This window comes from Periplaneta americana, chromosome 13 (assembly GCF_040183065.1).
Source record: "Periplaneta americana isolate PAMFEO1 chromosome 13, P.americana_PAMFEO1_priV1, whole genome shotgun sequence".
In the NCBI taxonomy this organism is placed as follows: domain Eukaryota; kingdom Metazoa; phylum Arthropoda; class Insecta; order Blattodea; family Blattidae; genus Periplaneta; species Periplaneta americana.
The window spans coordinates 16,778,044-16,802,706 of record NC_091129.1 but is presented as its reverse complement, the minus strand read 5'-3'; the positions used below and the strand labels follow the sequence as shown (position 1 = coordinate 16,802,706).

At 36.3% G+C, this 24,663-nt stretch overlaps 1 long non-coding RNA gene across 1 annotated transcript in view; it reads right to left on the bottom strand.

Annotated features, from left to right (window-relative positions):
* Nucleotides 1-2,849: 2,849 nt before the first annotated feature.
* The window catches only part of LOC138711764 (uncharacterized), a 37,856-nt gene continuing 16,042 nt past the window's right edge, over nt 2,850-24,663 (bottom strand). The window contains exon 3 of the long non-coding RNA XR_011335446.1: nt 2,850-3,658. This is a non-coding gene — a long non-coding RNA (uncharacterized lncRNA). The remainder of the gene's footprint in view (nt 3,659-24,663) is intronic.

Below are 24,663 nucleotides of genomic sequence, written 5' to 3'. Positions count from 1 at the left end.
CTTTCTGTTTGATATTACGTATATTGTCTAAAAAACAAAAGTACTAACACTGATTTCTTAGTATTGCACTTGTGTTTTAAATCTTAATAACATAATAGAGAGTTAAAGGAGGAATATTCACTTAAATTCCATAGTAGTATAATATTAAACTGTATTAAGTGGATGAAACACATCATTCATAAAGAAAGTGATATTCCAAAGAAAGAGATTGAGTATGACATGATAAGTTGGAATTTTTATTGATGGTATCTTTAGCCTTACAAAAGTAATCAATAAACTAGTTAAAACAAAATTACAGTACAAAGCAAAGTTACCTAGGTACTGTATCTATTTTAAGTGTAACTAATATTACATAACAAAACTCTTATCGCATTATGCTTTTAAGTTGATATTTGTGAGCAACTTCCTATCATCAGAATATTAAATTATTTTCTCGAAATCTGCTGAAGCTATAGAACTGACATTTTTACAACACATGGGCACGTATCTTTTGTTTATGATGTAACAGTAGTTGCTTTGTTAATTCATTTCCTTATAAACAATTTCCATGCGAATATTTTCAAAAATTTCAATACACTATCTTCAGTAATACGTATTTTCGGTATATTAGATTTACGAAAACATTCTGTAAGGCTACTAAATAAATAGGCCTATACCTGAAAATTTCACTTTTCTATACGGAAAGTTGAGAAAATATTTCTTTTGAATAAAAAAATCAAACTTGTGAAAAACAAGCATTTATTAAAACTTACATTCTTATAATGCACTTATACTTCTCAGGCAAATCTAAAAATTAACATGGATACAGTTTTAATAAGTTCTCTTCCCTTTATCTATTGAATCAGTGCTGGCCATCCCTGAATATAGCTCGACCAAGCGGCATATACCACCTCTTTCGTCTATATCTTTCCTTTCCGCTGTAAAGCGCTCAGGCTCTCCTGGGCTCTAAAGCGCGCGCTTGCTCCTGTGGGCATCAATTGACATGCCTGCGTTAACATATAGAATGGTTCTATAGTCACGCACCACTATAGGACAGCCTATCTCTATTTACAGAAAGAAGCTGATTTTGTCTCAAAAGTTGAGGTTCGTGTTTATTAATAATAACTGCAATATACGTTATGCATGGACAAGGCGAGACCAATCAGTAAAACAGGCGTGTATCTATAATTACGGGGCTGATTTGCATAAACTCTGTTGACGAACCTGTTGAAATGCATGAAAGTGCATGTATGTATAAGTGGATCCATGTTTTCTTACCAGAGTTATACAAACAACGTTATACTTTGTCACTGAGTCTTTACCTAGCACTGTTCGTAATATAAACGACCAATAGTGATTATCTTGTTTGAACACGGCAATTCTGTAATGAGTTCACAATATGGGGGTCACACTTAAAACTTATATATACAGGGTGATTCACGAGGAAAAGTAAAAAATTTAGGATACGAAATCTTAGGCCATTTTGAGTGAAAAAGTTCTTATGAACATTGGTCCGTTTTCGAACGCTGGCGGAGCTAGATGCATTTTTTTTGGTAAAACGTCTCGCCCCAATGTGAATCAGACGTTACCATATGCTGCTGACGTGAGACAAGGTCAACGATGAATGACGTAACATTGGAATCTGCATTGTGAGCGATGTAGATAGGGGAGAGTCGGGTAGTATCGGACATCGGGTAATATCGGACAGTGCGTTTCTTTCATCTACCACCATATGGTAGTACCTGAATGACATGGTTACGTTTCTCTATGCGACATCACAGAAACGTAACCATGTCAATCAGGTACTATCATCGTGTGGTAGATGAAAGAAACTCACTGTCCGATATTACCCGATGTCCGATACTACCCGACTCTCCCCTAAGAGAAGATACACAAACATACGCTATCACTTATCGGTTCACAGCAGTTCAGTCAGCTATCTACAGTACAGTAGTTATACAGGTACAGTTATCGGAAGTGTTAAGTTATGTTTTTCAAGATGCCTTATAAATTTTCGACTGCAGAATACGCCGATATTGTGTATGTTTATGGTTTGTGCGATGGAAGTTCCTTGCGTGCCGTCGCTGAATATGAACGACGCTTTCCGAACAGAAGGGTACCATATAGAAGAGTATTTACTGTCTATGGGATTCGATGAAAGACTTAGTATATTGTAGCAAAGGAACGGGGAAACGAGAGAGGCGCTATTCGACCGTATTTTGCATGCGGCATAAGAATAGCCACGTGCAACTCTCCCGAGCGATGAGCGCGATTCACGCCCGAGCGCAACAGTGCACTGAAGAAGAAGGAGGCACCTTTGAAAATTTGCAAAAACATCGACCCCGACTTCTAGAATATTAGGTATGTATGCATACGTGAATATAAACTTTAAATTTGTCCGTTATCTGTCTCTAAATGCGAGTTAGTACAATGGAATCTCAGAAGTTTTTGTGAAATCAAAGAGCCATATCTCCGTAACCGTTCGAAAACGGACCCATATTCATATGAACTTTTTCACTCAGAATGACTTCAGAATTCACATCCTAATTTTTTTACCTTTCCTCGTGAATCACACTGTATATATAAACTATATTGTCTTTATTCGAAAATAAATGCAATTCAGTTTCGAAAACAACAGCTGTTTACAAATCAAACACATTCTGCCCAGCGAATAGGGATTATGATATAGAATGGATACTGAAATAATTTTCTTGTTCCGTTTTTCTGTGCGCATGCGCTCCGTCGGCGTTTAGTTCTACTTTCAAGCGCTACAGGTCAGTATAATCGAGCACACTCTGAGTTGCTCGAAAATAGTTAAATAATCATAAAAGTTGAGACAGGATCCAACCATCGCCTACCTTGTCCTATAATCCAGTAACGGTTTTGCTTCCAATAAATTCAAGTTAACAGTTTTTCCTTATTTCTCTGTGATAAACTAGCTGTAATAATCATTTTTATGTTTACATATAATAAATTATATTATGAAATAATGTAATACATTATAAAATTATGTGTCAAATTCGTTTAATATTTGTATACAATATATAGACATAGATTTTATTTCTCATAAGATTTTTGTTCTTCCATTGTCAGTGATAAAGAATCATTAAATATTATTTTAATTGTTCATGGGGCCAACGTCTCAACTCTCATTATAAAGGAACTCTAAAGTCTATTTATTACAGATAATGACGGGTTTATTATTTCATCGGTCCAATATACAGGATGTATCAAAAGGTCAGGTCAATCTTTAAGGAGATGATTCAGGACCTTATTTGCAACAAAAAATCCTAATACACTTTTTCAATATTCATCCCCGTTTCCGAGTTACACGAATATCACGTACCGTATCTATCTCCATTTGATTCCACACCTAATGGACCTTTCTGCTTGAGAGAAGGTATGCTAATTGTTAGTTGTCTAGAACTCTAGAGCAAATGCTGAAAATGTCCCCCTCTCGCAGAAAAACACGCTCCAGCACGCCGTCTGACCTCTCGCTGCACATTATCCAATCCATGCTGATGTATCTCCATTTCAGCCGTGTTGCAACGAGCTCTTCCGTGCTTTCTCCGTTTGATACACTTTCTCCTTCATGCAGCCCCAGAGAAAAAATTTTAATGGTGTTAGATCTGGGGACCAGGCTGGCCAGCCAATGGGACCATCCCTTCCAATCCTCTACCTGGAAAATGGTGATACGTGAGATCTTTGCCCTTTATATAGAAGCAATCTTTCTAAAATGAATATTTCGAGGAATAATGTTATTTCCTACGTCAGGTCTCCTGCAGAATTCGGCGATCCAGAGGGGTGTGGCGTTTTTTAATTGGATTATTTTACGACGCTTTATCAACTGCGATGTTTATTTAGCGTCGTAGTGAGATTAAGGTAATAATACCAGCGAAATGAGTCCAGGGTCCTGCACAGAAAGTTTCCCAGTATTTGCTCTTAATGGTTGAGGGAAAAACCTAGAAGAAACCTCAACCAGGTAACTTGACCCAACTAGGATTTGAACCCGGACCCACTCATTTCACGGTCTAATCGTTACTTCACAGCAGTGAACTATAGCGTTGTCTAGCCAATAGATATGGTCTCCTGCTCTGATGGTGAGGGATTGATGTTTTGGTATTAATATTTTATTCTGGAATCCAGCAGCTTGATATGTATTATAAAAGGAATAAATTAATTTAGATGTACACAAGGAGAGAATATTTTAGGTCAAACATTTTCCAATGTGATAAATTTATTTTAAATGCTCAATCAATATGATTTATCTATTTGCAAATTTTATTATTTGCTATTACATCTTAAATAGATATGAACGTTTTCACCTGTACGGCATCATCAGATATTTGAAAATTGACGAAATCTAAACTTAATCCATTAAATTGTACAAAGTGATATGCATAACAAAGTTGATTGATTGATTAAAGTTCTCGTTAACACTTTGTTAAAAACATAAAATTTACTCTGTCACACGTTAAAAGTGTTAAAATTGTTAAAAAGGTATTTACCTTCAACAGACGGCCCGTTTCGACGCTATTTGTCGTCGTCTTCAGTGTCTCTTGAACCACTGCTGATTTTGGCTCTTGCGATGTGCAGTTGTCGATGGTAGGGGTGGGGGTGTGTTGCTCCTATGGTGGGGGTTGGTTGTCTGTATGTTAGTTCACCAATATCCAACCACGCGAGTGAAAGTGATCAAGACATCCCACAACATTAAATTTAATCAAGAATGCCTCAAACGAGACGTAATACCCAATTACATACACATAAACATACAGACAACCAACCCCCACCATAGGAGCAACACACCCCCACCCCTACCATCGACAACTGCACATCGCAGAGCCAAAATCAGCAGTGGTTCAAGAGACAATGAAGACGACGACAAATAGCGTCGAAACGGGCCGTCTGTCGAAGGTAAATACCTTTTTAACAAAGTTGATTGATTTTATTATGAGTTTTATGTAGTGGAAAACTTATTGGTAGAAATGTTCAATTTCGAATTTGTGTAATTTGTTTTGCCGAAAAATATAGTATGAAAATTAAAGATTTTTTATGTGAATATTAATACATATAACTCAGGTTACATTGTTTGTTAAAATATCACTTATTGTAAAAATAAATTAGTTAAAATTGATATAGGCCTAATTTATAAAATGTTATACTTTGTGTCTAAATAAGAACAGATCACATAGTGCTATGCAATTATTACGATGTAGTCAAATGGTGTGTGTTTATGCAATACATTTGGATCTTCTTTAGTAATCGATCGTCGAGTTCTTGGATCTGTAACATATGTATTTAATAAAAGTATTTATATCTAGAAATGTTGAAGTAACTGATAATTTTACTGTGATGAACTTAAGAAACTGTGATTGAATATGTTTTTATGCTCGACCATGCCGAAATGTAGTAATTATACACCTGGTAGCAGCCCTATTCATTAAAGTTCAGGTTTTCGATTATTCTCGGATATGCAATCGAAAGACAACGAGGGAAACGTCACGGAGGCTGGAAATCCAATACTGTCGCAGAAGGTTATGTTCTGTTACTATAATAATTAGCGTTAATAGTAAATAATATTCAAATAAATTCAATTTGTCATCTCGTTTTTCAATTCTGAACCAATTTCCAGGTTATATCAAAATCAGTTCATGTTATTCTCTAGATTACATCAAGGTGAATGACATTATTGTTCCTCGAAAAAATCAATACTTTCGCGTCTGCGCACATCTCACAATTTACGAGCTATGCACAAGGTCACTTCTGATCTTCAGTCAGATACGAATAAAATGAATACTTCTGAATAATTTTAAGTTAGAAATATGGTCGAGCATAAAAAGTCGTATGAAACTTGCCTATAATGGTAATTAAGACGCTCGTATGAAAATTATGGAACTCGCTTGCGCTCGTTTCATAAACAAACATACTCGCGTCTTAATTACTATCATTATAGGCTCGTTGCATAATGTACTATTATGTTACATGTATGAATGTTGTAATTGAAATATTGATGGGAAAACTTACTTGTTATGTAATTGAATGAATTATAAACTATTTTCCAGTGTGTTTGTTATCTTGATGTAACATAATAATGTAGGCTACAATTATTTTTAGTGAAATTTTTGTCACTTCTAAATGAAGCATTTTCGAAGTATTCTTGCCTAACAGAACGTACTTAGCTATTAGGCTCTTACACATCCACGAATGCAACTTAAATTGTTATGTGTTTCGGCAGAAAATTGTGAATAGGATTTCTCATTAATATTCTGTGAAGCACTTCTCCCGCCATAGTCTACATCATAGATTTTTGTGATATCTAATAATTAGGGAACGGAATTTGGAGTAGTAAAAGCTAGTATTGGCATCTACACAGTCATTTGTTTACAACCCTTTATACCAAGTCCTCCCCTCCATGACATACTCGCAGGTCTCTACACGTCAACAACAGGTGAACGGGACAGTTGTCGCATAAGAACCTCAACGTGCAGGTTTGCAGTTCAGAGTAGTGAAGTGCAGGTACAATGCCGAAAGTGAAACCAATATTTGTAAAACCTCCAGATCAAGTATCAAAATTCAGGAAACAATTCCCTAAATTGTCGCTTCCCCCATGTCCAGTTCCTACGATATGGGGGTCATGGTTAGAAGCTTGCAATTATTACGCACGTCACCTCCAATCTGTGAAGAAAGTGGTCCAGTCTTTCGATACCGATGACGCGGCTGCGATTCAAATACGCCAGGAACTGCTAAATGATGAAACAATCGAGAAAGAAGTCATGGATATTAAGTCAAATTTTGGATATTTCCCGGATGCCATTATTCAATTAGGAAAGTCAGGAGTAGAACTAATTGAGCAAATAAATATTATGAGGACTATTGTAAATAAACTGAGTGCAGTAGAAGGTGAAATAGGAAAATGTATTGGTGAAAAAATGAACAAAGTTTTGATTAAAAATGATGGATACGATATTCTTAGTCGGATTTCAGATGTACTAACAAAGACGTTTCCCAATGACGTCATTCAACATGTGAATTTAATTGACGTATCTTGTTTCAAGTACTCTCTAATTGTCTCTGCAGATGGAGAGCAGAGTTTTTCCATGTTACAAAATTTCCTTCCTTGCAACAGAGCAAAGTTGTATTTTGAAAATTTGAAAATAATATTTACAATTTATTATAACAATGCATAACAAGGCATAGCATTAATTGAAAATGCCATTTCGTTTGGATCTACATATTCAGAGGCGAGTTCCATACAGAAGACAACTGTCTATCAACATCAATATGTCCACTGACACGCGAAAATGCAGAGGTTGATATTTAATTATGTATATTTGTAAAGTTGTTTATTGGTGTCTTGTGCGTTGCGAAGAAAAGCACATGTAGTTCATAAAGAAATGCAGATTATGTATGTAGTCACTATATGTCATTAAACTATTCCATTTGTTTATTCTGAAATATATTTACAGACGTTGCGTGTAAGTTTGTATGAAGTGGACTGTACTCTTCCATGCGCCGTGACGCAGCTCGCTTGACAGTCACTGAGCTACGAATATCTATACTACGTTTCACCATTCTTTATAATACTCCAAATCCCTTTCCCTGCTAATAATCATAGGTAGATAGTTCGTACCAAAATAGTAGATTTCAGTTGAGCACAGCGAGGAGTAATAGATATCACTGGCGCCTCGCCCTGCTCCCGCTCGCTACAGACGATCCTCAGTTCACATAAACAACGCATAGTGGCATTCTGTGGAGCTGTGTACAGTCGTGAATAGTTTGAAGAATATTGTTAATTTATATTAATATTTTAGGTTCTGAACAAAGTGATGTATTCTGTTATTATTGTAACTTATTGTTTAAGTCAGGCCTGCAGAACTCGTAAGTAGGGGAAATATGACGTCAGCCTCACTCCACTTCTGTTGGGGATGATCGACTTCCGCGTAGAGTTATTTACCTTCTCTGGACGTCAAAGGTCCATCAGTGGCGGCATGTAATTTTCTAAAAGGATTGTTATAAATTCATTGTATTTATAATGCGTTATCTCGTTTCAAGGCTTACAATTATGCTAGATTTCCTGTCGGTAGTTTCTTTGAGATTTCTTTGCACCTAACCTCCTTTAGATTTTCGAAAACTTTCCTCCTATCATCACCTACGGAAACATAAATTTATAGCATTTAAGTAATGAACCTTGAAAGTCACTATTAATTTCAATTCAAAATGAACAAAACGAATGACATTCTTAATTTTAAAGTATATAAATAAATAATCAATATACAGTTCGTAATAATGAACTTACCCGAAAGATTGTGCATTCCATAATTCTTAATATGGCCTTTGTTGAAATGTGGTTTAGGCTAATATAGAAATGACTAGTAGGAATAAATTGGATGGGACACAGTAAACAAGCAATTCTTTCGCCTTCTTCAACAACAAAATAATCATATTCCCATTTCCTTTGGAAGTAATATTCCTTCACGAGTTTAGATTTTGCATGTTCCAGTTATCTTTAAACTGCAGTATGCGTATTATTTGTTTTTGTTTGTTTGTTTGTTTGTTTGTTAGTTATTTACTTACTTATTTACTTATTTTTCTATTTACTTATTTAGGCCTACTTATTTACTTAATTACTTATTTATTTATTTACTTATAGGCTATATACAGTATACATATCTGTTTACTTATGTATTTATTTATTTGGCTGGAGTGCGTTACAATGTTGAATGACAGCATTGACATCCGGTCATATAGCTATCACTCACTTATCAACGTACAATTTATTTATCGTCCTATTACTAGTAAAACCAGTTAAGACCAGTAATACAAGTTTTGTAAAAAAAAACAGGAATTAAAACTTTATTAATGCACGAAAAATCATAATAAATTCTTCAAATGAAGTAATTGGTTTGTTGCCTGCATGCAACATTTCGGACTTATTCCATTTTAGTAGAATACAGAGCACGGAAAGACGAGTCGGGGACTGTACTTAACTTATTTACACAAAAAGTGATTCAATCGGCTTTACTAGTAATAGGACGATATATACATAGGTAGACCTTATTACATTATATGCACACATACATTTTAAAATTTATTTTACATGTCTTTTAATTTATTTTTTCCCCTCATTCATTTTTCTCTTACTTTCTAATGGCGAAGTGCATCAACATCGGTTAAAAACGCAGTAATCATAGATTACGAAACGACGGTTAAACAGTAACCGTGGTTAAAATGTAATTTCTGTACACCATTCATAATCACCGATTACTTAAACATAGTTAGCTGACACTTCATTTAACCAGAGCAAAGTCTATGATGGTACACTGTTTCTACAAAATGACTAAAGGAAAGCATTCATACCACAGCAAAGATAATAGTCAACATCTAAAAACGACTGCGCTCACTCCGTTCTACATCGAAGTGAACATGTCCTACATTTTCGCGTTGCATTTGTTTGCCTTTGGGCGCTGTTATATTTGCGAGTTGCATTTCTTTGTTTTTCATTGCTGTTAGGTTAAAATCGTACAAAATATAAAATTGAATGCAAAAATGATTATATCCCAATGTGAGGTTAAGTATCGATAGACTTACTTAATAGATTTAAATATATTATATAATAAAGAAGGAATATCCATAAAGGAAAAGGATGCAGAAGATTAGTAGAAATGTGTATACGACCCAAGATCCCATTTACACCAGGTTACTGTTCATTATCCTAAGATCCATCCATAACCTCTCTTTGTTCAGCCAGTGACAGAGAAAGAGATATTCAAGTATTCCCTCTTAAAATACAGAAAATAACAGTTACATAGAATCTTAACATAAGGAGCTGATCAACAGAAGAAATATGACTGTTTTTGAGTTATTGCAAGTGAGCCATTTGTAGATTTTGATAAACAAAATCCCTCCTGAAATTTTCTGTCACCTAATTCCTCGTAAAGATTCTCTCTTTCCACTAAAGAAACTTCACGCCCACGCTCTATCCAAGTAATTCAAGTACTGTACAATAATAATCGTCTTCGAAGTAAACATCTGTGGCTCTGGCCGCCATTTTGCTTTACTTGCTCTACTAATCACTGGTTATCTCCTTTAACCGCTCGAAAATGGCCGGTTATAGATTACTGTGGTTAACCTCCTATTTAAGTCGTAACCGAGGTCGATCCACTGTAAAAATGCTTAACCAGAGGTTAGATGACAATTTTAACTGGTGGTTACACTAACTGACGTTGATGCACGTGGGCATAAAGGTATGTTCCTAAGGATTTTATTATCTGTTCATTTGTAATTCTTGATAACGTATTGTATACCTGCCGCCGCGAGAATGAATGTTGATGCAACCAAGCGTAACTAGAACGTCATGACCGCATTGGTAGAAAAGGTGGGTGGGGTAAGAAAGGGGAGTAAAGCAGTCTCTCTCAGGAGCTACAGTTCTGCAGGTCTGGTTTAACTAATGTTAATATTATGCATGATTCCAAAAAAAGTAAACTAATCTGTTATAAAAAATAATCATGCAAACAGAAGTGTGTAATGTTTATTTTTTTCGATTATTCTTCGTTAAATGTTGTCTTCTCGTGCTGCTATGCATTCGGTTGCGTTACAGTCCAAGTTCAACATCGGAATTACGATACGAACTTCCTAGCTGCCATTACAATAGAAACGAACATTATCTTGAAAACAATTATGGGTTTAATATTATTGTATGTGCTACATATGGGGTACACTATTAGATTCACAAAGTAGTTGTTCACCTGATGATAGTGAGAAATACTGTATCATATCGTCTTGTGACGTAGAACGAATATCTTCAGAGTACAAATATTATTATTATTTCTTTTCTGATCATAAAAGGAGCATTTCTTTTGATAAAATGAAAATTTTCATTGTTATTTGTTATAATGAGTCAAGTATCATAATAATTGTACAGGGACATCATTTTATTTTTACTAACGTTTCTAATATTAATCTGGCTATACCTTTGGATCAACAGATGGGAACCAGAAATACCGTTTGCTACCGCCTTCCACGACTGGAGTTCGATGATACTGGCGTAATACACAAACATATCACTTTAGGTAAGTACAAGAGGGAAGAAAAATAGTTCATCCATTTACGTAAACTAGGAAATATCACGCTTTTGAATTTGATGATTTTCATTAGGTTTCTGTTTAATCAAAATACAGTACAATATTAACAATGCGTGTTTTTATTCACGAACTGAGCTGTGCAAGCGGACGTATTCATTATGCAGTGTTTATTATACTGTCTACAGTACATTAGCGTACAATATAGAGAATGGAGTTAAATTGAAAAATAATCATAATATGGATATTTAAACACATTTTTGGAAATGGTGGCCGTTCATTTAGATACAGGCTTCAGTTCTAATGTGCATATTATCGCACTATAGACTATTGTACCTAATTCCAATTACCGGTTTCGTCCTCGTGTTGAAATAATTCTGTACCTAGTCTATAAAAAGTACCTTACGTACTGTAAATACAATCTTCACTTCTGCCCTATCCGAAAAGATAAAATTACTCAGACATGCTATCTACTGTCCGTCCAAGTGGTTTTGTCGCAGAGTCGTAGAAAGGGGGAAATCACGTGACAGTTAATTACTTAACGAGGCCCTTTTATTTAAGTTATTTTAAACAGTTGTATAATATTACCTAAACGTCCAATTCCTAACAGAAATTAATGTTCTGAGAAAAGGGCTAAGATAGCCCGGCCACTAGCATTTACAGAGAGGCGAATAGAAGCAGGTGGGGGAAACCGGGATGCGACGTAGGCAAATGGACGACAGTACCTGTGCGAAAATGATTCAATATTGAAAGCTCTTTCGTCACTGGAAAACGCGAACATATTTTTGGAACGTACTGTTTACTATGACTGTAAGGCTACTATGGATGTATATGCAGTCTTGGATCTGTGTGGAGGACGGTTGAACTTCATTAGTAGAAGGGGTGGGAGTGAAGTACATTAAAAAACTCAGGTACAATAAAAATTGAAGTAAAAATAAAATGATGTCCCTGTATATTTTGTATGTTATTTTTATGTGTGTGAATAACTTATTTTAGTTTGGGAGTTAAGAAGTTTGTAATTACAAGTTATTGTTTTCTTTATATTACAGTATTCGTTTATTATTTTCTTGTTCTAAGGTCGTGCCTCAACTTCGAAGTCTACTTGTGACACTATTATCCGGGACCTTTTCAATGTTATCTACTGTTATCCAAAGAAGATTCTTCGCACGGATGCTACATGACATTAAGTATTCACCAGGTTTACATTTTTTATACATTCAACCTACTCCAATGTGACTAAATCGTGCTCCACTGATTATTGGATTTACTTCAGACTCGTGGCTTCCACCGTACCGGTTAATACACGATTGCGCCAAGTACATAAACTTTACGTAAAATGTTGATACTATATACTAGGCCTGCACAAGGTTTGCGCTCTCCGAGCCGGCTCACAGCTCATGAGCGGAATGCAGGTATTAGCTGCGCTCTGTATAAGGGTGGACTGGAAGAAGGGGTGATCTCGTACAAAATATATACAAAAGAAAATACAGTACTAGTAAGAGTGTTTATGAAATGAATTCCCGTTCAGTGTTTGCAAAACTATATTGGACTATTATTAATTAACAAAGAAATATTTATTTTACAGAAATAATATAAATTCTATAACTACTTAAATGTACAATATCATTTTGTTATATTTTTGTTTTTATTTTTTATTTAGTAGGTTATTTTACGACGTTTCATCAACATCTTAGGTTATTTAGCGTCTGAATGAGATGAAGGTGATAATGCCGGTGAAATGAGTCCGGGGTCCAGCACCGAAAGTTACCCAGCATTTGCTCATATTAGGTTGAGGGAAACCCCCGGAAAAAACCTCAACCAGGTAACTTGTCCCGACCGGGAATCGAATCCGGGCCACCTGGTTTCGAGTCCAGACGCGCTAACCGTTACTCCACAGGTGTGGACATATATATATATTTTTTTTTTATTTATCAAAACGAGGTTTAATGCTGTTGGCAGCTGAAAGGAACAGTAGCCTACTGATCGTAATGACACATCAGTTACGGATGTTCGATGTCTGCCTTTATTAAAGTTGATTATAGAAAACAGTTGCTCACAAATATGAATGTTGAGCCAAACATAGCAATCATTTTCGCAGCCAGTCTGTGTAGTCGTGGATATTATTGCTAATGTTTAGTCTTGTAAAACTCAACCAGGTTAGTAGTATTATTCAAACGATCTTTAGCCCTTAGATCACATTGAAGATCAATAAGTTCGAGCTGTAAATCGTTAAATGTTAAATGTTATGTTCCGTCTCTTAGATTCCTCCATACTGTACTGTAGCAGTAGGTAAGCAACGTGAAACAGTTACTGAGAATAGGCCTACACACTGCACTCCACTAGATAATTGAGTGGTCGTTTCCCTCTCCTCTACCTATAGCAAGTCTATGTCATTCTGACGTATCTTCCTCTCCGTTTCGGCGAGCGGTAAACACCGCTTTCCCGCTCGGAAGGAGCGCGCGCGCTCGTTGAGCGCTGTTTGTGCAGGTATGCTGTATACAATTGCGCACACCGAAAGCAAGTAAATTTGAAAAGACTCCGTAATGTGGCAGCACGATTGCGCACTACGTAAAATCCTTCCGCATTGAAGAGACTCAGGTTCGACGTGACTAGCAGTCTGGTTTGTTGGGATGTGCATTGGAAGTCAACATGGATATGTCCATACAGGAGTGGGGTTAATCAAAAAAGGTAAGCATTGTGCTAATATTAGCGTTTTTAAGTTTAGTGAAAGAAACAAAATAAAGGTGACACACTGCACTAAATAAGAAAATGTTGAGAATAGAATATTGAATTAAATACGAAGAAAGTTTCTAATAGTATTAATAACGAACATTGCCTTACCTAAACAGTTACATCAACGACAAAATCTGAGCGTCAGTCTTAAAAGAAAAGCTTAACAAGAACTTTATGAAAAGCTCAACAAATTCATTCGACCTGAATTAGAAGCCCGTCATCTCCCTTCATGGTTCATTCGGATCTATGCCTTCTAAGACAAGCATTGTGCGATGTACGACGTGAACATTTATCAACCTATTGAAAGACCTTCATGAAGCTCGACTCAAACTAACTAAATTTACTGCTGACAATTAACTATTTTATTCTATTAATTGCCATGAAGCAGACTTGTTACCGCAATATGTACCGGAAATGCAGTGTTATTTACACAGTCTGCTGAAATATTTGCAGACGGAACATTTACATTTATGCACGAAATTTTCTTAATGAAATATAATAATAATAATAATAATAATAATAATAATAATAATAATAATAATAATAATAATAATAATAATAATAATGCGTTTATTTAATCTGACAGGGTTAAGGCCATAAGAACTTCTCTTACACTCAACCAAGATAAGTTGCTTACATAGTCGAACATACAATTGTATCGGATGTAAGTAATATTACATACAAATACGATTTACATACAGCGTATTCCGAATCTCACCGGACCAGTGGACATCAATGACGTCACGCTGCAGCGAAATAGGAACAAAACTGCTAGAAGGTTCAGTGGCCATCATGGCGGCTGTACTAGTTGTTGTAGGTGCTACGCTAGCAGGGTTTTGAGAAATTTCCATACTGGTCCGTTGACATGTTCGCTCATAAGCCATTAACATATTGTTTTTACGTTGTGATCATTACAGACAATACAGCAGAACACACCGCCATGACACAACAGTGCACGATGTCATTCGTCTGCTAATCCCCCCCCCCCATACAAGAATCAATCAGATTCACTGATGGCGACTGCCACCAACTGTGCAAGCTGATGGAACCGGCGGAGCATCAGTGACGTCATCGTTGAAATTCGAAACGCCGTGATGCCATCAGATTGCTTAGCGTTGAGATTCGGAATACGCTCATAATGAGATAAAAAATGGGCAGTTAAATAAAAATTTACCTAATTAGATTAAAATAAACACAGTGGAATACATATTAATATTATAATCAAATACGAATCACATAAAATCGAATTGAGAAAGTTGGTCAAATGCAATTCTGACGTTGTTAATTTTTTTTAAATAGAAATCGTAATATTGTTGATCATGGCTGAAATAGTTCCGATTTGTTTGATAGTTTAATCGCTGAGGCCGATCAAATACAATTTATTGTGACTGCGCGGCGTGCTGTTCATTTGTTTTATATTGAATGATGTTTGTGGAAGGTCAGTTCGAGGAGAAAATAAGATAAGAGCACGACATGCACTGTCGACTGTTTTTGTTTATACGGAGTCGCAAAGTTTAATTCTCAGCGGAGATTAAATCCAGATAGCTTGGCTTTTCGTATGTGATAGTGAGAATCACAGTTTATTTGGAACTGATTAATTATACAGTGTGTCCATAGAAACATTCCGTGATTATAAACTGCTATAATTTTGTAACTGTGAGTATTACGAAATTCATACCGGTGACATTAGAAATAACGGCTCAATGAATTTCAGGGGATGTGTAATTGTAATGGTTGGCGGAAAACAATAGATGCTCTTTCGCTTGTCATCGTGACATTGTTGGATACAAACAAATTGTGTTAAATTGTGTGAATATTTACATTTCAACTCATTGTGAATTCTAAAGCATTTAGAGTTATGGCGAACCCATAGGAACGTAGTTGGTGTGTATTGGAATACCATAATACAGCCGTGACGAAAATGTGACCCGCGAGCACATTGTGGCTCTCAGTGATAGCTGTACAATTCTCTTGCTTCCTACCTCCCCCAACCCCCACCCTCTCACTCACTGGAGTCAAACTCCGTTCCATTTGTATTTGTCTCTGACCTGCGAGTGGCGTATCGTCGTAATGTCTCTCTCGAAACCATGTACCTCTACAAAAACGAAAGTTTCAAGTAGGATGGGAGGCCGCATTTTTTTGCTGCCAATATGATGAGAATATTAAATGTATGATTTGTTCACAAGTATTACGAGAAAACGGTTGTATAACATAAAACGGCATTATACTGCATGTTACTGATGAAACATTGAAAGGTTAAGTATTATTATTATTATTATTATTATTATTATTATTATTATTATTATTATTATTATTATTATTATTATTATTGTTGTTGTTGTTGTTGTTGTTATCTCTGTACGTCGATCCTTTTTCAGCAGATTTACGAATAATGCGGTTAGATCTTCAATTTAAACTCACAGATTTACAATGTGATGTTAAATGAAAGCTAGATGTAAGGACTTGACAAATGTTAAACTTTTCAAATCTTTGCCAAAAAATAAATATCCGAAGTTTCGTTCTTTCGCGCGCTCTGTTGAAGCCATGGTCGCTACAACTTACGTTTGTGAAAAATTATTTTCGACAATGAAAATAGTTAAAACCAAATTTAGATCACGACTGACAAACAAATACCTTCATGATCAACTACGACTGGCAGTCAGTGACATAATTCCTGATTTTGAAACTCTGTCGCAGAGACATTCTGAAGACAGTTAATAGGTTGTGATAATGTGCCTTAAGTTTTCTTATTCATTTCTTCGTTACACGTACTAAACATTAGTTTGTAGCCTTGTACTGTATAAAACTATATTTAAGTGCTTGACGTAAGGAAAATGAAAATCCGGTAATAAGTCAGACAGTTGCTTCACTTCCCCTTTGGGTGTCCGCCTCCCTCCATAGGTGCTATGCACGTTGCAGGTTACACAGTGGCTCGGCGCACGATTACATTTTCGCCACGGCTGTTTTAGACTAACAATTCTGTAAGTCTGATGTTACCAAAAATACATTTCCTTGTTTCCAACGGTTGGTATTAACGGAAAGCATTCCATGTCTGATATTTCTTGAATTTTGTAATTCAAATTGTATATGAATAATTTCGAGGGAAAAATTGTTCCGGAGCCGGGTATCGAACCCGAGACCTTTGGTTTAACGTACCAACGCTCCACCACTGAGCTACTCGGGAACTCTAACCGACACCGATCTCGGTTAGAGTTCCCGAGTAGCTCAATGGTGGAGCGTTGGTACGTTAAAGCAAAGGTCCCGGGTTCGATACCAGGCTCCGGAACAATTTTTCCCTCGAAATTATTCAAATCAACTTTACAGGGAGTTATACCTGAAATCTTGATTTGCATAATACACGTCACTGTTCGTTAACAGAAAACCACAATTTAAGTCACACGGAGTTAGTGTGCACTCGAAGTTGGTTGCTTGACGGTTGTCAGCCCACTTTGAGGTCTGTGGATATAGAAGGAAAAATTGGATCGGTGTCGGTTAGAGTTCCCGAGTAGCTCAGTGGTGGAGCGTTGGTACGTTAAACCAAAGGTCCCGGGTTCGATACCCGGCTCCGGAACAATTTTTCCCTCGAAATTATTCAAATCAACTTTACAGGGAGTTATACCTGAAATCTTGATTTGCATAATACACGTCACTGTTCGTTAACAGAAAACCACAATTTAAGTCACACGGAGTTAGTGTGCACTCGAAATTGGTTGCTTGACGGTTGTCAGCCCACTTTGAGGTCTGTGGACATAGAAGGAAAAATTGGATCGGTGTCGGTTAGAGTTCCCGAGTAGCTCAGTGGTGGAGCGTTGGTACGTTAAACCAAAGGTCCCGGGTTCGATACCCGGCTCCGGAACAATTTTTCCCTCGAAATTATTCAAATCAACTTTACAGGGAGTTATACCTGAAATCTTGATTTGCATAATACACGTCACTGTTCGTTAACAGAAAACCACAATTTAAGTCACACGGAGTTAGTGTGCACTCGAAGTTGGTTGCTTGACGGTTGTCAGCCCACTTTGAGGTCTGTGGATATAGAAGGAAAAATTGGATCGGTGTCGGTTAGAGTTCCCGAGTAGCTCAGTGGTGGAGCGTTGGTACGTTAAACCAAAGGTCCCGGGTTCGATACCCGGCTCCGGAACAATTTTTCCCTCGAAATTATTCAAATCAACTTTACAGGGAGTTATACCTGAAATCTTGATTTGCATAATACACGTCACTGTTCGTTAACAGAAAACCACAATTTAAGTCACACGGAGTTAGTGTGCACTCGAAGTTGGTTGCTTGACGGTTGTCAGCCCACTTTGAGGTCTGTGGATATAGAAGGAAAAATTGGATCGGTGTCGGTTAGAGTTCCCGAGTAGCTCAGTGGTGGAGCGTTGGTACGTTAAACCAAAGGTCCCGGGTTCGATACCCGGCTCCGGAACAATTTTTCCCGCGAAATTATTCAAATCAACTTTACAGGGAGTTATACCTGAAATCTTGATTTGCATAATACACGTCACTGTTCGTTAACAGAAAACCACAATTTAAGTCACACGGAGTTAGTGTGCACTCGAAGTTGGTTGCTTGACGGTTGTCAGCCCACTTTGAGGTCTGTGGATATAGAAGGAAAAATTGGATCGGTGTCGGTTAGAGTTCCCGAGTAGCTCAGTGGTGGAGCGTTGGTACGTTAAACCAAAGGTCTCGGGTTCGATACCCGGGTCCGGAACAATTTTTCCCTCGAAATTATTCAAATCAACTTTACAGGGAGTTATACCTGAAATCTTGATTTTCAAATTGTATATGTTTTTCTTATTTCCTGTCTTATTTTATTACATTCCTCTTTGGAAATGTTGGTAGCCTACATAATATATTAAGAAGCAGAAAATTTTGTTTATTTGTTTGTTTTTTTTTTACTTATATACGTTCCATAGAGGAAGTGAACAGCTTCAAATACTTGGGATGTACTATAAACAGTCACATGAGCTGCTGCCAGGAAGTCAAAAGGAGGATAGCTATGGGAAAGAGAGCATTTAACCACTTCCCTTATTATCCCGAGTTAACTCGGGTTGCTTCTTCTTCTTCTTCTTTGACACTACGGCCCTTGTAGTCTAGCCTTGGCCTCCCTTAGGATCTTGGTCCATTCCTGTCCAACCAGAGCCTTCTGCCTCCATCTTCTCATGCCTAGAGTCCTTAAATCTTCCTCCACTCCATCCAACCATCTTAGTTTCTGTCTGCCAATATTGCGCCTGCCTTCTGGTTTTGTGTTTAGAATCTTTTTTGGTATTCTCTGATCATTCATCCTGATTACATGTCCTAACCATTCCAACCTACGGGCTTTGATTTCAGCAACAATATCTGGAGATTTATATTGAGTTTTCAGTTCTGTATTATATCTAATCCTCCAGTGCCCATTCTCATATTTAGGACCATAGATTTTCCTTAGAATTTTCCTTTCCCATGTCATCAGTTGTTGTTCCATTTTCTTCGACAGAGTCCAAGTTTCACTGCCATAAAGCACAATTGGTCTTACGATTGTTTTATATAATGTAAGTTTTGCTTTTTTACTTATGCATCTTGCTCTCAAAGTTTTGTTAAGGGCTCTCAGGCATCTATTTCCCCCAGCAATTTTTTGCCTCATATCCGCATCTGCAGTGTTTTCTTGGGTAATTAGAACTCCTAGATATTTAAAAGAATCTACTTCCTCATATTTCTGTCCATTTATTATAATATCTTTATTACAAATGCCACTTGGTCTTATGTTTCTCATATATTTAGTTTTCTCTTTATTAATTTTTAACCCCATGTGTTCTGCTTCTATTTGAATTTGGGTTACTATTTCATTTAGCACTCCAAGAGATCTACTCATGACCACAATATCATCCGCATAGGCCATGCACTGTCTGGTCCTATTAAATATGGTACCATTAAAATTTATATCAATGTTCCTAATGACTTTTTCAAGGCCGATGTTAAACAGAATTGTAGATGAGGAGTCTCCCTGCCTCACCCCATTTACTGTTAAGAATTTATCAGATAGTTTTGTTTGTATCTTTACCTTATTACATGTTTTGGAGAGGGTTATTTTTGTTAAATTTACCAATTTGGTAGGGATACCAAATTCTCTCATAGCCTCCAGAATTTTAAATCGATTCATGTTATCAAATGCCTGCTTAAAGTCTATAAAAAGCATATGTATGGGGATATTATATTCACTTGTCTTCTCTAAACACTGTTTGATTGTGAATATGTGATCGGTTGTACTTCGTCCTTGCCTAAAACCACACTGATATTCACCCAGGCATTCAACTGTATATGCTTTAATATAATTAGATACTATATTTGTAAAAATCTTATATGTAACATTCAGCAGCGAGATTCCTCGGAAATTGTTACAGTCCAGCTTGCTGCCCTTTTTGTGTATGGGGCATATCAGGGCTGTTCTCCATTCATCAGGAATTTCTTCTTTGTTCCAAATCGCTAATATTAATTCATATATGTAGGTCCAGAGACGCTTTCCACCTTTCTGTATCAGCTCTGCTGTTATCAGATCCTCACCAGGAGCTCTGTTATTCTTCATTTTCTTAATTACATTAAAAACTTCAAGTTTACTTGGTTCTTTTAGTTGTACTTCTGGGCCAAAATAAATGGTTTCATTTGATGATGTGTCCTCTTCAGTATTTATGTCGGGATTCATTGTTTCACTAAAGTGTTCAGTCCATCTTTTCAAGACTCCAGCCGTTTCGCCAACCAGATTGCCATCCTTATCCCGACACCAGGTTGTTCTTGGTTGAAAGCCGCCTTTAAATTTCCGAATATTTTCGAAAAATTTTCTCGAGTCATTTCTGCTGTATCTATCTTGTGTTTCCCGTAGTAAATTTTCTTCGTATTCTTTTTCCTTTCTACGGATTAGTGTCTTAGCTTTTCTTCTTGCCTCCTTAAATTCATCAACATTGTTCCTAGTATTCCTTTGGATCATTTTAATTCTGAAGTCATTTCTTAGGCTCAATGCCTCCTGGCATTCTTCATCAAACCAACCATTTCTGTTCTGAGATTTTCTATAACCTAGGATCTTCTCTGCCGCTGAATGTATGCTTCGTTTAATTTTCCTCCAAGATTCTTCAATGCTGCTATTGGTTTGACACTGACTGTCCAGAGTTTGAGTCACTAAATCCTTATATTCATTTTGACATATATCATCATTAAGTTTTCCAATGTCAAATTTTTCCATCTTTTCACCTGTGTATTTATTGGCTATAGATAGTTTTGCTCGATATTTAATGCGTACAAGATGATGATCAGAGTCGCAGTCAGCACCCCGATAAGATCGCACATCTATGATGTCTGAGGCATGTCTGGCATCTATCAGGACATGATCGATCTGATTCTTTGTGTAACCATCTGGTGATATCCATGTTATTTTATGGATATCTTTATGTGGAAAATTGGTGCTACTTATTACCATATTTTTGCTTATTGCAAAATCAACTAATCTTAATCCGTTGTTATTTGTAATATCATGCAGGCGTGTAGTCCTATTTTATGGATTATCATGTCTCTTCCTACCTTTGCATTCATGTCTCCCAAAATTATTTTAATATCATGGATAGCTGCTCTCTGATACACTCGTTCTAAACTATCATAGAAGTAGTTCTTTTCATTTTCATCCTTGTCTTCAGTAGGGGCGTGTGCACTAATTAGCGTTGTGTTAAAGAACTTGTTTCTTATCCTTAGTACGCATATACGATCATCTACTGGGTCGAAATTCAGTATCAGATGTTTAAGTTTTTTCTTAAATATGAAACCAGTACCATAAGTGTTTCTCCCATCTGATGCCCCACTATAGCATATGGTGTAGTCTTCGCAATCAAACATATCCTTCCCTTTCCAGCGTATTTCCTGCAGTGCACATATACCTATATTGTATTTCTTTAATTCATGAGTTAGATTTCTTAGGGTGCCAGGTCTGCAGAGGCTTCTCACATTCCATGTCGCTAAGTTTAAATCATGTACCTTTTTTAAATTCCGTGGTCGTCTTGTTAGGGCAGTCCGGCAATTTCCTTTGGGCTTCTCAACAGGTTTGTTTTTACAGATGTGGAATTGTCAGTCCCACGATCCAACCCCCAACCTGGAGGACCAGGGACTTGATTTTGGAGATCCAACTCCTAGGATGTTGTCTTCACCATGACTCAAGAGTTCATCCCACCCTTTCGCAGTCAGCCTACCTTACTGAGACCTATGAGTGCCGCCGTTGACCTGTTATAGGTTCCTCCGCCGCCACCCTAAGTGAAAATCCTGCGGCCGATTCTCACCACCCTGACAGACCTAATCCCAAGTTACCCCCGGGCAGCTCTGCCAAGACCTCCATCTCTCGTTTGTTCACTGACCCAGTTCGCCGAAGGGATTGGTTACCACAACCTTGAACTGGGATCACCTAGCCTCTCCTGTTCAACCCCACTCTCACCTTTCCGTGGTGGACTCTATTAAGCTGAGCTGAACTCGGGTTGCTAACATGTGTCAAAATGTATTAACCCGAGTTAACTCGTTTGAGTCCCATTGTCTACTTCATAGTGATTTTTTAAGTATGTAAGAAAATTAGTGATGCACAGTGATTCTGCAATATTAAATGACCTCTTTAAGAAAATAAAAAAAAAAATATGACACTCTTTTTCACAAAACTGGTAAAATAAATAGTAAGGGAAGAGGTTAATAGAAAAAGGAGCATCTTCTGCGGATCTCTGGAAAATAACTAACGAAGAGACTAGTGAAGTGCTTTGTGTGGAGTATGGCATTTTGTGGAGCAGAAAGATGGGCCTTACGACTAAATGAAGGGAAACGAATCGAACCATTTGAAATGTGAATATGGAGAAGAATGGATCGTGTGAAGTGGACAGACAGAATAAGAAATGAAATTGTGTGGGAAGAATGGGTGAAGAAAGAATGATGCTGAAACTGATCAGAAAGAGAAAAAGGAATTGGTTGGGTCACTGGCTGAGAAGAAACTGCCTTCTGAAGGATGCACTGGGAGGAATGGTGAACGGGACAAAAGATCGGAGCAGAAGAAGATATCAGATGATAGACGATATTAAGATATACGGATCATATGAGGAGACAAAGAGGAAGGCAGAAAATAGGAAAGATTGGAGAATGCTGGCTTTGCAATGAAAGACCTGCTCATGGGCAGAACACTTATGTATGTATGTATGTATGTATGTATGTATGTATGTATGTATGTATGTATGTATGTATGTATGTATGTATGTATGTATGAACGTTTTTATTAATTTACAGACGCAGGATTACATGACTACTAATTTATATTTCATGCCTAATCTTTCTTATGTTAAGCAATGAACTTGCGTGTAGACAATTTTGTCTCTTGTTATGTATTCATTCTGTGTCATAGCTGTATACATATAAATATTTTTGTGTTATGGCAGGACTCTTAAATTTGCCCTTATTCATTCTTATTTTACGAGTATGGATCATAGATGTCGCTATTGTCGAGAATAGTGAATCACTTAGCTCAGGGCCGGGCATGAGAGCGGCTCCATTTAGTCGGCCAGAGCTGCTCTCGCTCCGCAAGGCACTTCAATTCCAAGCCGGAGCAGAACGCTCACGCAGTGGCGGACTCACATTACAGCTACCTTCCCTGCATTAATATAACAAGAGCCACGGTTGTTCTAGTCATTCAGGCTGTCAGTACATAATAGTTAATAAGAATATTACATCAATCCATTGTACAGTACAGACTTTATAACACTCTTATTAATTTAATGGAATAAACTTCGCTCTATGCACACACACAAATCATTAGGCTTATTTACGTAACCCATACGCACACTGCTTTAACAATTACATAATGGTAGGCTATTAATAATATTATAAACATAAAGGATTACGATCAGACATAATGGTAGGAATTAATAATATAAACATATGTAATAAAGGATTACAATAATATATAATATAATATAATGTAATGTTATGTAATATAATATAATGTAATATGTAACTTTATATAATATAATATGATATATGATATAATATATGATATATGATATGAGATAAGATATGATATGATATGATATTATATGATATGAGATATGATATGATATGAGATATGATATATGATATGATATGAGATATGATATGATATGACATGATATGAGATATGATATGATATGACGTGATATGAGATATAATATGATATGAGATATGATATGATATGATATATGATATGATATGATATATGATATATGATATGAGTTATGATATGATATGAGATATGATATGATATGAGATATATGATATGATATGAGTTATGATATGATATGAGATATGATATGATATGAGATATATGATATGATATATGTTATGATATGATACGAGATATGACATGATATGATATGAGATATGACATGATATGATATATGATATGATATGAGATATGATATGATATGAGATATGGCATGATATGATATGAGATATATGATATGAGATATGATATGATATATGGTATGATATGATATATGATATGATATATGATATGATATATGATATGAGATATGATATGTGATATATGATATGATATATCATAAACTGTAATATACTATATTATGATATAACATAATACTTGTATAATTTAAAATTATATATTATTAAATGTTTAACGACTTATAATGCAATATAAATATCAAATAGATACTCTAATATAATGTATCTGAGAAACATTTTCTTTAAGTTGTATTAATTTATGTCGTTCATTACCAACATATTTGTCATATTCAGTAGCATGTTGTAAAGAATAATGCCGTTGGATATTGAACTTCTTAATCAGTTGGAGTGTTTTATGCCAAATTAAACACTTTGCTAATCCACTGCTCTCTAC